General features: G+C 39.3%; 1 protein-coding gene across 12 annotated transcripts in view; it reads right to left on the bottom strand.

The window, feature by feature from the left end:
- SIK3 (SIK family kinase 3) overlaps window positions 1-17,121 on the bottom strand; it is a 246,365-nt gene that overhangs the window by 58,100 nt on the left and 171,144 nt on the right. The gene's annotated exons all lie outside the window — the stretch shown is intronic.

Below are 17,121 nucleotides of genomic sequence, written 5' to 3' on the forward strand. Positions count from 1 at the left end.
GACATAATTTTGGCAAATCTTTCAATTAAATAATCTTAACTCTCCCCTAACTTTAGAACATATTTTATTTTCTAACTATTACCTTTTGATTATTCAAATCCCATAAGTAATGAGCCAGAGAATAGACAGAGCCTAACAATTTCTTAAAACCACAGTCACTTTGTATTTAATAACTTTTTTTAGTTTTCTAGAATTAACATCATCCTAAGGAATACTGGGGTACTCTATTTCCTCAACTCATGTCAACCTGGGATCATTCTAGTTCAGGGACACAAGTCAAATAACTACACTATCATAAGCTCGAGTTTAGCTCACGTGGCTCAGGAAGAACACTACCAGACCAGACACTGGTGCAACATACAGGAAAAAAATGAAGAGAGGCAACTTCAATAGAAGTAAACTATAAGAATAAAAAAATAACAGAAACTTAAGGCAAAGAAGAGACTAGAGTCGATGTATATCAAAAAGTTAAATATATACTTTATAGTTTCAAAGTGTACTTATGAAGTCAAAGAAAGGCCTGAAGCCCTATGAAGAATTTCTGTGTTCCATTTTTTTCAAGTGCACATGAAACACTGTCCAGGACAGATCACATGTTAGACCACAAAACAAATTTCAATAAATTTAAGAAGACTGAAATCATATCAAACATCTTTTCCAATCACAACAGTATAAAAGCAGAAATCAATTCAAGAAAAGAACAGGAAGAAACAAACATACATGGAGGCTGAACAACAGGCTCCTATACAGCCAATGGGTCAAAAAAGAAATCAAAGAGGAAATAAAATAATACCTGGAGACAAATGAAAATGGAAACACATGCGATCATAATCTTTGGGATGCAGCAAAAGCACTTAGGAGAGAAATTTTATAGTGATACAGGTCTAACGCAAGAATCAAGAAAAATCTCAAGTAAACAATCTAACTTTACACCTAAAAGAACAAGAACAAGAACACACAAAGCCCAAACTTAGTAGAAGGAAGGAAATAACAAAGATCACAGCAGAAGTAAATGAAATAGAAATCAAAATATATAGAAAAGATCAATGAAAACAAGATCTGGTTCTTTGAAAAGATAAATAAAACTGATGTACCTTCAGATAGACTAACCAGGAAAAAGAGGACTCAAATAAATAATATCAGAAATGAAAGAGAAGTAACAACCAACGCCACAGAAATACAAAAGATTATAAGAGACTACTACAAAAAATTACATGCGAACAAATTAGACAACCTATAATAAATGAATAAATTAGTAGAAACATATAATCTTCCGAGAATGAGCCAGGAAGAAACAAACAAAAAAAAATATGAACAGATCAACTACTAGTAATTATACTGAATCAGTAATCAAAAACTCCCAACAAACAAAAGTCCAGGACCAGATGGCTTCACAGATGAAATCTACAAAACATCTGAAGAAGAATTAATACCTATTCTTCTCAAACTATTCCATAAAATAGCAAAGGAAGGAATGCTTCTGAATTTATTCTATGAGGCCTGCCATTACCCTGATACCAAAACCAGAAGATGATACTACAAAATAAAAAAACTATAAACAAATGTCTCTGATTAACACAGATGTAAAAATTCTCAACAAAATTTTAGCAAAGTATATTGAAAAATACATTAAAAGGATCATTCACCTTGATCAAGTGGGATTCATCCCAGGGATGCATGGATGGTTTAATATATACAAATCAACCAACAATATATACCACATTAACAAAATGCAGATTAAAAATCAATATGGTCATCTCAATAGATATAGAAAATAATTTCACAAAGTTCAACATCCATTCATTATAAAAACTCTCAACAAAGACCGTATGGAAGGGACATATCTCAACATAATAAGGGCTGTCTATGACTAATCCACAGCTAACATCACATTCAATGGTGATAAGCTGAAAGCTTTTCTTCTAAGATCAGGAATGAGAGACAAGGATGTCCATTCTCACCACTTTCGTTCAGAAAAGTACTGAATATCCTAGCCACAGCAATCAGACAAGAAAGAGAAACAAGAGGAGTCCAAAGTGGTAAGGAAGAAGTTGGACTGGCACTATCTGGAGATGACAAGATGCTCTCTAGAAAAAACCCTGAAGACTCCACCAAGAAACCACTAGAACTAGTAAATGAATTTGGTAAAGTTGTAGGATACAAAATCAACATAGAGAAATCTATTGTTTCTATACACTAATAATAGCAGAAAGAGTAATTAAGAAAACAATCCCATATACAATTGCATCAAAAAGAATAAAACACCTAAGAATAAATTTAAACAAGGAGATCAAATTTCTGTACTCTTAAAACTGTAAGACATTAATGAGAGAAATGAAAGAGGACAAAAATAAATGCAAAGCTCTATCAGCTGACAGACTGAAAGAATTAGTATTGTTAAAATGCCCATACTACCCAAGCAATCTACAGATTCAGTGTACTCCCTGTCAAAATACCAACAGTATTTTTCACAGAACTAGAACAAAATATCCTCAAATGTGTATGGAACCACAAAACACCCTGAATAGCCAAAACAATCTTGAGAAAGAGATATCTAAAAGAGAAAGAGATATCCCAGATATCTAACTATACCAAAAAGCTATAGTAACCAAAACAGTAATGGTACTGGCACCAAAAACCTCCATAGAGATGAATGGAACAGAATAGAGAGTCCAGAAATAAGCCCATACTTACATGGTCAATTAATCTATGATAAAGAAAGCAAGAACACAATGAGGAAAAGACCATTTCTTCAATAAATGGTGCTAGGCAAACCAAATAGCTACATGTAAAAGAATGAAACTGGACCACTTTTCTAAACCATGCACACACACAAAAAAAACCCTCAAAATGGACCGAAGACCTACCTGTGAGAACTGAAACCATAAAAATCCTAAAAGAAAACCACAGGCCGTAAATTCAAGAACAGCCACCTTAGTGATATTTTCCTGGATATGTCTTCCCAAGCAAAGAAACAAAAGCAAAAGGGACTACATCAAACAAAAAGGCTTTTGCAGAGTGAAGGAAACCATCAACAAAATGAAAAGGCAACCCTACTGAATGGGAAAAGACATTGATAAGTGAGATGCCCAAGAAGGGATTAATATCCAAAATATATAACCAACTCACATAACTCAACACCAAAACCCCTAAGTAATCTAATTAAAAACAGGCAGAGGACCCGAATAGACACTTTCCAAAAAGAAGAAGAAAAAAAAAAAACACACAGATCGCCAACACATGAAAAGATGTTCACCATCACTAATCATCAGGGAAATGCAAATCAAAACCACAGTGAGATATCATCTTACACAAGTCAGATACAACAAGTGCTGGCAAGGATGTGGAGAAAAGGGAACCCTTGTGCATGGTTTATGGGAATGTAAACCAATACAGCTAACTCTGAAAAACAGTATGGAGGCTCCTCAAAAAACTAAAAATAGAAAAACCATACGATCTAGGAATTCCACTTTTAGGTATTCACACAAAGAAAAAGAAAACGGTAATTCAAAAAGATCCATGTACCCCTATGTTTATTGCAGCATTATTTACAATAGCCAAGATATGGAAACAGCCCAAGTCTCCATCAATGGATGAATGGATCAAGAAGAAGATACATACTGTGGAATATTACTCAGCCATTAAAAAAAAAGAATGAAATCTTGCCATTCATGACAACATAGATGGACCTAGAGGGTATCAAGCTAAGCGAAATAAGTCAGACAGAAAAACACAAATACCATACAATTTCAGTCATATGAGGCATCTGAAAACCAAAGCAAATGAACAAATGACAACGAAACATGAAACGTACCCGTCAATGTAGAGAACTTGTGGTTGTCAGCCGGGAGGGGGCTGGAGAAGTGGGTGAAACAGGTGAAGGGGTTTAAGAGGTACAAACTTCCAATTATAAGATAAGTAAGTCACAGGGATGAAAAGTCCAATGTAGGGAATACAGTCAGTGGGATTATAACTTTGTATGGTCACAGGGTAACTACACATATTGTGGTGAACATTCTGTAATAGTTCCAGAAAATTCTCAGGTACGAAGATGCCCATCAAGATCCCTTATGTCCCCGACTGTTCTTTGGCAACAGGAAAGACTTACGATCTACAGATTCCACATTAAGATGATGAATGTTCTAAAAAGTTACACAAAAAAACAGCAGCAGAAACCGGTTAAGACGGATACTCCTACCCGCACAACAGAAGCCATATGGGTGGGGTGGTTCTCTTCATGTGGCCTATGGTCATTTATTTCTCCCCTCACAAGTGGCTCCTAAAGTAATTTGTTAAGTCTCCTTCCAGCCCCCAACACTCCTCTTGGTTACCATTTGTCTGCAGGCTGAAATGGTATATTCTATCCTCTTCTCATAATACAGAGCAACAGACTTTAATTTGAACCACATGTCTGTCTTCGAGGGATGGTTTAAATACCAGAGCTTTACTATCAATTTTGAGACTTGAAATTCTTTGTTCTAGGCAAGATCAGGAGCCTGGGGCTGTACAGGACAGAGATATCGTATCCCTAGAAGTAAGCATATCATCAACTGGGTATGTCTGTGTGGTAAGGGAAAACAGGAAAGAATGAATGGCACTAATTTAAAAATCAGGACGGCCTGCAAGAGGAAATTTTCTTATTTGGTCCCCCACTTCAGAGCAACACCCTTGACTTCGTTTTTGGCTGACCAGGAAGCAATGCAAAGCAGATGTAAACAATTTAGGCACAGCCTACAACCAGTTCCAGTGTTCACAATGTCTGTTAAGCTAACACAGCACAGCTAAAATAGACAGCCAACCCCTCCAAGGGTAACTTGTACTCCCCTTCCTTGCCGTTGTAAGTAAACAGCTCAGAAGTAGGGGGCAGAGGAACAAAGTAAAGTGGGAAAATATTTATTTATCCTAAATAAACAATCTCACCAGAAGACACGATGACCAGATTCTCCATGTTTTAAAACCTGAAAGCTTCTGAGGACTCATCACCCTAATTCCTCACTTGCAATTATAGACAAAGACTAAGAAAAGAAATAATTTGGGCCCTTGATTAATTTCCCAGTGGACTCAGGGGAGGGGAGGAGTGAAGGAGACAAGCTGTCAGTAGTCTTGCTACAAATGACTCAAAGAACCAAACACCCCAGAAAGCGCACTACATAAACAGGATTTAGAGGGCTGTACGGACTGTGAAAATGGAACATGACACAGACAAGGAACTAATCTTGCTTTTCCTACACAGTACCACTAGCCTAGAAATCATGTGACCCAACAGTGTTATTTGGAATTGTGCGAAACAACAGTCAACTGTGTGAGTCTCGGAATTACGGTAGTGAGGATGGATGAGTTTCAAAGTTCCCAGGAGTCACAATATTAGTTCAGTCTTAAAAATGGGTCTTGGGAAGTCCTCAGTGTTTAGCAATCACTCCAACCCCTGGCTGAACTTCCTGACTAGGAGCTAATAGAGAAGTAATGCCAAAAACTACTGACTCACAGCCTGAGCATTTATACACGAGAGAAATTCCTTCACCAGGGATGGGGCGGGGAGGGGGGTAGGGGACACGGTGTGGGTAAGAATCAAGTAATCAGCAATCCTTTTTGGTCGTGGAAGGAGGATATTTGGTTTAGTTTAAGAAACTAGGGCAGGTCAGAATTAGAGGAGAGGGTAATGGGCATGGTACTGACAGACTGTGTCCACCTCCTACGTATTAGAGAAGTAGTATAGTACCTTGTTGCACGTGCTGCTATGACATCATACATGGGACTGCTCCACATCTGTCACTTAATCTTACCAGACCTGACCCTCCCCAATTTCTAGCACTATGTATTTATAAAGCATAATACCATCTCTGTGGAAGGTGAACGTTTAAAAATAAAAATGCTGGTCCTGCATTACACTGGCATTTTCAAAGAGTGACTTATGAATTTCCCCCTAAAGCTCTAAAATGCCTTAGCAGTTAGGATCACTGAACTCAGCTATTTTCAAATGAGGTAATAAACCAATCCCTTCCACTCTATTACAGATAGCACTACCTCAACCCTTCTCATTTTTCTCACAAAAAACAAAATCTCTCCCCAACATAGGATCTTCTCATCAAACTCAGTACTGAGAAGACATATAAAGGAAAGGGCTGTAATGAGAAGCTTTGTGCAAGACCTGCAAACAGTATTCATTGGAATTCTTGAATACATTAAATATCTGCTATTATAGTCGTAATTCTGATTCCTATCACTTAGAACAATGAAAGTCTAATCCTTCAATCAGTTAAGTTTCCAATATTGACAGATGAGCATTCTATACAAAATTTGAGTGTGCTTCTGATTCATCATGGTCCATAAGAAGCACCCCTTAAATACTCAACAGAAACTAAAGATACCAAATGAGAATACAGTATCTAGGTACAGTAGTAATGTTTCCCAAATGAAAAATGAAGACATATGGTCTAATAAGTAGAAGCCTACTTTTGGAGAAAGGAGATACGACTATCACAGAAGAAGTTATAAGGTATCACTGAGAAATTAAAAACAGGTAAGAGTATACCCTCTTAAGTTAAAGCTTACAGAATAAACATAACTTTTTTTTTTTTCCCAAAGAGTTTATTTATATATTTGACAGACAGAGATCACAAGTAGGCAGAGAGGCAGGGGGGTGGTGGGAAGCAGGCTCCCCACTGAGCAGAGAACCCAATGCAGGGCTCAATCCCAAGACCCTGGAACCATGACCTGAGCCGAAGGAAGAGGCCTTAACCCACCGAGACACCTAGGTGCCCCCAAAATAAACATAATTTAAATGAGAGGAAACACAAAAACAAATAACCCGCCTAAAAGGTAATGTGCAAATATGGTCACCAGCGTAGGGTACTCCCCAAGTTTCTGAGGGACCACTAATGAGTTCTTGGACCAATGTGAACAAAAGACACATAGCCCTCACCTCGCAGAGCAGTCAGTCCAGTGGGGGGGGGGGGCAGGGCACACATGACATAATTACGTGTATAACTATATAATTAGAAGCAAGGAATGAGTTTCAGGGGAAAGTTCAGGGACAACTGGCATATGACAGAAAAGAGAGGCTTTCCTGAAGAAGAGTCTGTTAAGAGTTTAGAGACTCTCTCAATTTGATCAAAAACAAACAAACAAAAACATCGCTCCACCCACAAAGTTATATTTGGACTAGAATATAAAGAAAACTAACTGGCTTAACCATACAAATACCTAGTATTTTCCAACTTTTCTGACTCACAAACTCCTTTCAAAGGAATATATTACCTTAAAAAGAATCCCAGGGAAAAAATTTAAAAAGTAATTTTGTCATTTTTGTATAACTAATGATAAAGAAGTAACTAACTTAAAGAAAGGTATTTTATCCTACACTAGCACATTATTAAAACCTGATTCAAAAATTCTTTGCAAGTTATATTTGTATTTTCTAACAAATCATCAACAAAATGAAAAGTTAACCTACTGAATGGGAGAAAATATTTTAAATCACATATCTGGTAATATATATCTAAAATATATAAAGAACTCATACAACTCAATAGCAAAAACAATAAGAAACAGTAGACTAAAAAATCAAATAGAAAATATGAATAGACATTCTTCCAAAGAAGACACACAGTTGGCCAACAGGTACATGAAAACATGCTCAACATCACCTATCACCAGAGATGCACATCAAAACCACAATGAGATATCACTTCACACTTGTTAGAATGGCTAGTACCAATAAGACAAGAAATAACAGGTGTTGGCGAGGATGTAAAGGGAACCTTGTAAGCGACTGGCGAGAATGTCAACTGGTGCAGCCACCATGGAAAACAGTATGGAGGTTCCTCAAAAGATTCAAAACAGAACTAACATATGATCCCACAGCAAGTCCACTTCTCCGTATTAATCTGAAACAATGAGAACCCTAATTCAAAAAGATATATGTTCGCCCATGTTCATTGCTGCATTATTTTTAATAGCCAAGGAAACAACCTAAGTGTATGTCAATGAGTGAATAAAGGAACACACGCACATATGCACACACGCATGTGCGTGAGCCTGTGTATAACAGAATATCACTCAGCCATAAGAAGAATGAAATCTTGCCATTCAAAACAACAGGGATGGACCTGGAGAGTACTACGCTAAGTGCGTAAGTCAGACAGAGAAAGACAAACACTTTATGATTTCACTTACATGTGGAATCTTTCAAAAACAACAAGCTCATAGATACAGAGAAGGGACTGGTGGTTGCCAAAGGCAGCTATGGGGGTGGGTGAGATGGGCAAAGGTGGTCAAGAGTACCAACTTCCATTTATAAAAAAAAAATCACAAGGACGTAATGTACAACACGGTGACAACAGTAATACTGTACTGCATATTTGAAAGTTGCTAAGAAAGTGGATCTTAGAAGTCCTCACCACAAGAAAAAAAATTTTTTTGCAATTATGTAAATGATGGGTGTTAGCTAGATTTATTGTGGTGATCATTTCACAGTACATATAAGTACTGAATCATTATGTTGTACTCCTAAGACAAATATGTTATAGGTTAAGCATACCTAGGTTTAAAAAAAAATGATAAATGTTATTTAAGAAAAAAATTTCCCATTTTATATGTGACTCACTAATTTATTTAAATTAAAAGTGCTGGGGCAACTGGGTGGCTCAGTCAGCTAGGTATCTGCCTTTGGCTCAGGTCATGATCCCAGGGTTCTGAGACTGGGCTCTCTGCTCAGCGGGGAGCCTGTTTCTCCTTCTCCCTGCCTGCTCCCCCTACTTGTGCGCACACGCGTGCTCTCTCTGTCAAATAAATAAATAAAAGCTCTTGAAAAATTAATTAAAGTGCTAATTACAAATTGTTGTCATATTTAGCTGGAAGCCACATACATATTGAGATTATAATGTCCGAAATAGCCAAAACCTCTTCATGAGCTGGTATTTGAAATGCTTAAATTTTTTAACCCAAAGAACAAACTTGTTTATCTGAATTATTTTCATGTTTTAGTTTAAAGCAGCAAAATGGGTAAGCAGGTTTAGTACTTCTGTGCAAATAAAACATTATGAACAGGGATTGTCTTTATTCCCAATAAAGTAAATTGGATGCTATGTCTCTGCATGTGTGTGTACATGTCTGTGTCTGTGTGTCTAAATTTGTGGGTTTTGAAGTCGTGGAAAGACCGTGATGTGCTAGATAAGAACAGTGATCAAATGAAGGCAATTCATGAATTGGATGAAGTTTGTCTTCAAGCACTGCTGAATTGCCATTTTTATTTTCATTAACGCAATTCTGACATCAGTGCCCCTTATGCGTTACCTTGTCCAGTGGTCCACTATAGCTATATGTGAATTGAACAAAAAATGATGAACTACACGGTCAAAACCACCGTGGTGACTGAGGATTTCACCGAGACAGCCGACTGAATGTGTTACAAGCCTGCTCATTAGCTCCCTGCTGGCAGGCAGACTCCCTGGATTTACTCTCACAGGGTCTCAAACTAATACATTGAAGGAGGTGGGGTAGGGGGAGGTGGGGAGGCCTAAATCATCACTTGATTTACTGACTTCTAACTATCCCCCAAACAAATGATCTGCAATTAACAAAAAAGTTAGTGTAAAAGAAGCCTACAGTTGGAGAAGAAATTCTTTATTCTCAAGTTTCTCGAACTACCTCAGGCATAATGCTGCGGTGTGCCAAGAGTTATGTGAAAATGAAGGCTAAAGAAAACACATATTTCTGGAACATTAATTTTTTTCTATGTTAAATAAAGCTAACTAATTTTAGTATTAGAACAAATGTAATATGTCGAGAGTACAACACGTGCATGAACTTAAAAATAAAGCATGTGATTTAAAAGGTGAACCATTCCAGACTAGCTCATCAATCCCACACTTGCCCTCACCCTGTGTGAGTTTGTCCCCCTCTGTGTTAGGGAAACCACAGTGGGAGAACCCGAGAAGCAATGCTTCTGTACCGAGAGCATCGCTATTGGGAGTGAGGGCCTGTAAACAGAACATTTTCTTGATCTCAGCAGGATGCACTCACTTTTCAAGATCATTAAGACCCTACTTATCACCTAGAACCATGACTATGACTGACAAAAATATGTTCATTTGAATTTTAACTCTAGAATTTTTTCACACAAAATAAATCAACTGCGTATACCAAAAAATGCCTTCTAAACGAAGGTGCATTCATTTTCCGTTTGTAAAGCTCCAGCCCGTGGAACAGGATGCAGAAGAGATCACTTTCAAACTGTATTTTCCCAAGGGTCCACATACATGAAAGTTGTTAGCACCTTCTAGTCGTCGGTCACACAGCATTTCTGGGGGAGAGCAACACTGTGGCGTCATGATTCCCAGGCTCTGTGATGACATGAATTCAGGGAAGTGACATGGCCTCTCTCTGGGTCTCAATTTATTACCTGCCAGCCAGGGAGGTACACAGGATAACCTGAATAAAGGTGTTATGATTATGACATTAAAAAAATTTTTTTAAAGATTTTATTTATTTATTTGACAGACAGAGATCACAAGTAGGCAGAGAGGCAGACAGAGAGGAGAGAGGAGGAAGGAGGCTCCCCGCTGAGCAGAGAGCCCGATGCGGGGCTGGATCTCAGGACCCTGGGATCATGACCCGAGACAAAGGCAGAGGCTTTAACCCACTGAGCCATACAGGTGTCCCAATGACATAAAATTTGTGACTGATGTGACTGATGTGATGCATATTCATAACCACCTTCTTTGGGCTGTCAGGGACATTCTCAGCTACCACACTGGGGAAGGGTTCTCAGAAACCCTCGCCACCTTTCTTCCCTCTACCATGGTGTCTCAGCATCTTCCTCCTGAAGGTGAAAGGTCAGTGGACTTGTGGAATGTTTTAGTTTCCCACTTTTAAAAAATGAAACAGTCTAGATCTCACCGCATTAAGGTCAAAAATTTCCACAGTACCTTAGATCCATGCACTCTGGAAATTCTTTCCAAAACACTGGCTTTGCTGTAGTTGTACTTCAGATCTCTGCTGTCTCCTGACTGCCAACTAAAACAATAACACCGGAGTGGAAACTATCTCATGGAGACCATTCTGGGAGCCGACATTTAGAAAGAAAAGTTTCCAACTTCCTTAGGTTAAAAAAAAATAATAACTTTCCACAATTTTCAAAACATTCTCATAACATCTGAGTATTTCAGATAAGTCTGCTTCAGGGACTAAGCCAACTACATTTAGGTCTTTTCTGAGGCAGTCTTTTATAAATATAGACTTTTCTCTACTTCATCTTTGGGGACAGGAATTAAAATTGCTTTCAAATAGCATTAAACACAAGACAACACCATTTCCTTTGATAGCTTAATACACTCCATCAATAAGAAAATCTGATTTCTCAATTTCTCCACAATCTGTGACTGGCAGTTCCCTCTTCCCAGCCCAGATATTTGATTGGTTATCCACCTCCAGAAAGCCTTTGTTTTCTCTCTCTCTCTTATTTCTTGCCCTCGTCTTCCTTTCCAAGTCTACTATGACCACCTTTATGAAGGATTTGACCATTCCGCAGCCTCTTCACTGACCTTCCCATTTGCTCTCCTGCCCGTTCCGCCTGTTCCCACTTTTTCCTTATTCATTCTGAATCTGACCCATCAAGCCTGGTATTCCAACAATTTCACCATCGAGTATAAATACATACCTATCTCTCTTACCTTCTCAGGCATGACTTCCCTGCTTGAAGCTTCCCCCCAGGCCAAGCTGCTTTCAACCTCTTCTGCAAATATGCTGCGTTGCTACTGCTGCCCATACTTCTCCAACTCAGCTTCCCACTGCAACCAAAATAAACTCCCAAATCCTCACTGCGGGCCTAAGGCTCCACAGGGAACCAGTGCCTGCCAGTTCTCTGACCCCATCTCCTTCCAAATGCCCCTTAGTTATCATCTCCTTTTCTCCTGCCCTGTCAGATACCCTGCATTTACGTCTCTCAGGCCTTTGCATTGCTCTTGCTTCTGCTGGGCAGGCTCGGACTATCCTGGTTAAAAGCATTCTCTCTCCCACGAATCATTCTAGCACATTTTTGGTGTTACCGTTTCCATAGTCCTTACGAGGGCTTCTGTGTTTCCTGTGTTCACTGTTGGTCTCCCCCAGCAGAACGTTCGTTCCAAGGGACAACCTGACCTGCCACTGTAACCCCAGAGCGTGGCTCAAGGGCCTGCACATTGTAGATGCTTTCCCAACATGTGCAGACTGACTAATCCTACTGGAATTCTCTCTCTTCCTATACCTACACCTTAAAGTCCTATTCATCCTTTAGACTCGCCTCAAATGTTGTGTCCTCAGTAGGGTATTTACGTGCTTCATCACCACTGTCTAAAGTTCAGATCAGCAGAGTGCTGAGCACCTCCTACCGAACAAGCATGGCCTTGGCCATGGGCATGAGACACTAAGCAGGATACGGTTAGCGTCCCTGTGGCATTCACAGTCTGATGGAACTTTACAAACTAAAGTGGTTTCTTCATCCTCTGAACTTCTGTGGTAATTAGACTATATAATTAATGTGATAATGAATCATGGCGTGCCTTGTAACATCTCCTCTATTGTAGCAAAGTATAATTTGGTCGCTGTGGAACACGCTGTCCCCCAGCGGTGCGGGCTATATGCGGAGACAGCCATGCTGTGCCTCCCTCACCTCCATTTGCTCCTCTGGGGACCCTCATGTGTCTGAGACATGAAAAATAAAGGGTGAGAGGCCAAGAATCCTATTCTTTCCTGGAGCCAGACTCTACATGAACGAGATGTGCATGAGCCCTCTTTATAAGGAATTCAGTGTTCTGGAAAGTTAAAGGTGTGTATTTTGGAGGCTCTAATGTTTTCTAAATAAGCTATGTGTACAATGCCAAATATGATGAAATTAAATAGTGTATGTGAAAATGCTTTGTAAAGAGCTACACACACACACACACACACACACACACGTAATTTTGGTGCTATTTAACTTTCCAAAGGTCTAAGCATTTGCTGCCCAAATAGACTATAAATTCTTTAGGGCAGGAGTCATGTCTTACACTTCTGTTCTCTCTCCCATGACACCTGAGCAAAGAGCCTTTGTTAACAATAGATACATTTTTGGATGACCACTACACAGTTTTAGTTCTAGACTTGGTAACTTTGCCTTTCAGAAATACAGTTCTTTATTCTGAAAACCATCAATGTTTATTCTGGATTACTAAGAACAGTAACTTACATCTTTCAAATAATCCTACAGAAGACAGGTTTGTTACTGCCATTCTAAAATCAAAAGGAAAACCAAGCTATTCTTCTGGGCTTCATTCTCTGTAGAAATAGCACTGGAACAAAAATTCAGAGGCAAGAATTTAAGCATGAAGACTCCTACTTAAACCACTGCATCTTTTAATATCTGTAAAGGAAATGTACCTGTCACGTCTAGGGAACACACACTCCCTTGAGGAAGGCTAGCATGGGCTTTTCTAATGACCAGATTGTTACTGTATGGGGTGTTAAATGTAAACTGCCCCATTAATTCATTTAAAAAGTAAAAATGAATCAGTGTAAACACAAACATTCCCAGGACACCTTATTCATCGTCTACGTTTGAACAGGATGCACTTTTCATCAAAACCATTTAGGTAAAAACCAAACCAAATCAAACAAAACAACCATTTAGGTTAACACTGGCATAAGGAAAACATGAATTTCTTAAATTTCCTAAACTGAATTTCTACTAATTCCACGTTAATTTGACACTAACATATGATGATTCTAGAAATGAGGTGTTTAAGACTACCAATATTTTAAATAAAACAACAAAACTCTTTTCTCTTTCATGTGTTATTTTCATGTCTAACAGTTTCCTTCTTACTGAGATTTAATAATAACTTATCAAAAGACCACTGAAAAGATTAGAAATCCTGAAGTTACTTTTAGCTTTTAGAATAAAAACTTGATTTCATTAGTTATCTGACCTTATTCTGTCAGAGCTATCCATTCCTCCTCTCCAAAATTAGTTATGCCGTGGTCAGCTTCAACTAGACATGATTCTCCCACTGACCCACTAAGTTCAAAGAAGACCTGGCATATGAGAATGGGAATTCTACCTAATTTATGTGTAAGAAGGGGAGTTCCGGCCGGCAATGATTGAGGAAACTGAGGACAGGAGTCCCCCATACCCGCAGGAGATACGTTCCAAGACCCCCAGTGCATGTTTGAACAGTACGAACCCTAGATGTACTCTATTTTTCCCTTTATACACACACCTATGATAAAGTTTAATTGATGAATGAGGCACAGTAAGAGACCAACAATAACAAATAATAAAATAGAACAATTATAACAATGTACTGTGATGAAAGTTATGCACATATGGCTCTCACTCTCTCAAAATATCTTATCGTGGGGCACCTGGGTGGCTCAGTGGGTTAAGCCTCTGCCTTCGGCTCAGGTCATCGTCTCAGGGTCCTGGGATTGAGCCCCGCATCGGGCTCTCTGCTCAGCAGGGAGCCTGCTTCCCCCTCTCTCTCTCTGTCTGCCTCTCTGCCTACTTGTGACCTCTGTCTGTCAAATAAATAAATTTAGAAAAAAAAAAAGATATCGTATCGTCACCTTCTTCTTCTTGAGGTGATGGGAGGTGATAAAATGTCTACGTGATGAGATGAAGTGACAGGAATGACACAGGCATTGTGACCTAACGTTAGGCTACTATTGACCTTCTGACCATACGTCAGAAGGAGGCTCACCCGCCCCCAGACCACAGTTGACCATGGGTAACTGAAACCACGGAAAGCAAAACTGAGGCAAGGGGGGTGACGGGCAGTGGCAGCAGGGGAACGACAAGGTAATGACAGCATGAAAAAAAGAACGCATGAAGAAAGACAACATCAGATACTATAGTAGGACACAGCCTAGAGCAGCTCATTTATTCTTGGCTAAACAAATAATAAAAATGTAGACTTTGGGTTAATGACCTTAAAAATCTCCCCCTATGTGTTAATGCAGAGAGCGCACAGCGGGCTACCAGCACTCCCAAGAGTCTGTAACTACACACCAGCAGGTGGAGACTCAGCGTGTGACTATGTGGATTTGTTTTAACTATTAACAAAGAAAATCATTTCAAAATCTCTTTACCCAAGTATTTGTCAGGGGCATTTCTAGTTTTAATTACTACTGACCCCTGCTTTTACACTTGGTTTCTCAATACAAAAATGACGAGCCATACAAGTCTCCCTGAACTAAGTCAAAATGGTTCTAAAGTCAAAATCAAGAACCGAGGAACCATTAAAAAAATTTTGACCTTTGGTGAGTGAAGGTCAAACACAACTGTAGAAGAAAATGAGGGTCTTCTTTTAACTTACTACCCTCATCAGTAATCCAAAGAACCCTACGATCACATCTGTGGCAAGCTGCATAAAAGCCCCTCAAGAGACATCCAAGTCCTAATCCACAGACCCCGTGAAAGTGGTATCTACGTGGTAAAGGGGGCTTCTGTAGATGTAACTAGGTGATGGGCAGATCATGCTGGATTATCCGGGCGGGTTCTGTGTAATCACAAGGGTCCTTCCGAGAGGGAAGCAAGAGGATCAGGTTAGGAGTGGGAGACGTGACAATGGGAGCACAAGGCGGAACACTGTGAAGAAAGGACCAGAACCAAGGGGTTCAGGGGCCTCCAGAAGCTGAAACCAGCCAGGGATGGACTCTCCAGAAACTCCAGGTGGAACCAGTCCTACCAACAGCTTGATTTTACCCACAGAAGGCTCATTTCGGGGGCTCGCTTTGGCAGCACACACACTAACAGGGTTAGCACAGCCCCTGCCCACAGAGGACAGGCAAATTCGTAAAGCATTCTGTATTTTTTCAGGATGGGCCCTAAGGGATGTACAGAAGTGCTGAATCATGACCTTGTGTACCTGCAACTAATATAACCTTGGACGTTAACTATACCTGCAACTAATATAACCTTGGACGTTAACTATACTGGGGTTAAAATAAAAAGTGTATTAATGTTTAAAAAAAGAGAAAGAACAAAAAAGACTCATTTCAAATTTCCAACCTCTAGAACTGTAAGATAATAAACTTGTATTGTTTCTAATACTACATTTGTGGTCATTTGTCACAGCGACAATAGGAAATTAACACAACATCTTATTATACTTTTAACGACTGTGACGCTTAGACATTATTACCATTAATTTAATTGAAGCTATGGTGAAAAATTACAAAAGAGGGTCTGAAATTGCCGGGTCTTTCCACACTACCCACTTGTGTGGGAACTGCTAGCATCTAAGAGAGCTTTGGAGAATATAAAGCAGACAGAAGGACAAAGGAAAAATGTGATTTTTATGGAAGATACAGAAAGCATCAATTTCCGTCTACTTTGCACTGGGCAAACGCAGGACTCAGGGAGCTTACCACTAGTGAAAGGACCACACAACAGTGCATCCGCCAGCTGAACTTAGATAAATAAAAAGTTCGGTGACATTGCAAGGATGTGAAAGGAGAGCCTGGAAAGAGTTATCTAGACTTATCTACACAAAACAGTCCGTAGAATCACCACCTTGAAAGGATACACGAAGGTACTCTGACCTGTAATGTAACATACATCTGAACCCTCAACTCCTACCCTTTTAAGGAGGGAAGTCCTTAGAACTGCTTTTAACCTTGACTTTCAAGGCAATTCTATTTTAGCTGTACTTCAATTTTCCATAGGAGACGCCCCTTCCCTTTGTACCTGTGAGACGGGGGACACAGAGCACAATACTGAGACTGTTGGAAAACAAAACTGGTTTCTTTTCATGTTTATACTTTCTGTCTAGCCTGCAGTCACTTTCTTCTATCAATAGGTGGTGAGCTTGTATTGGTTAGGCAAATGTTGATAGTTTATTGAAACTGAAGTAGGAACAGAGGCAGTGACAAGTGTTTTTAGGCACCGTCAGAGGAGCAGACGAGTGAAATCCGAGGACACAAAGAGATCAACTGCCTTTAAACTGACGTGAGATCTGTTCTGTCCTAAGTTATCACAAAACTACAATCTGTAACAGTGACATAAATCAGCCTCCTCAAGTAAAGCTGGCAGAGTATACAAGCTTACAGTTGTTCTCTCCACTTTATTCTAGACTATTCCTTATTATTCAAAAGGGACTATTAACC

This window comes from Mustela nivalis (assembly GCF_964662115.1).
Source record: "Mustela nivalis genome assembly, chromosome: 9".
NCBI classification, from domain to species: Eukaryota; Metazoa; Chordata; class Mammalia; order Carnivora; family Mustelidae; genus Mustela; species Mustela nivalis.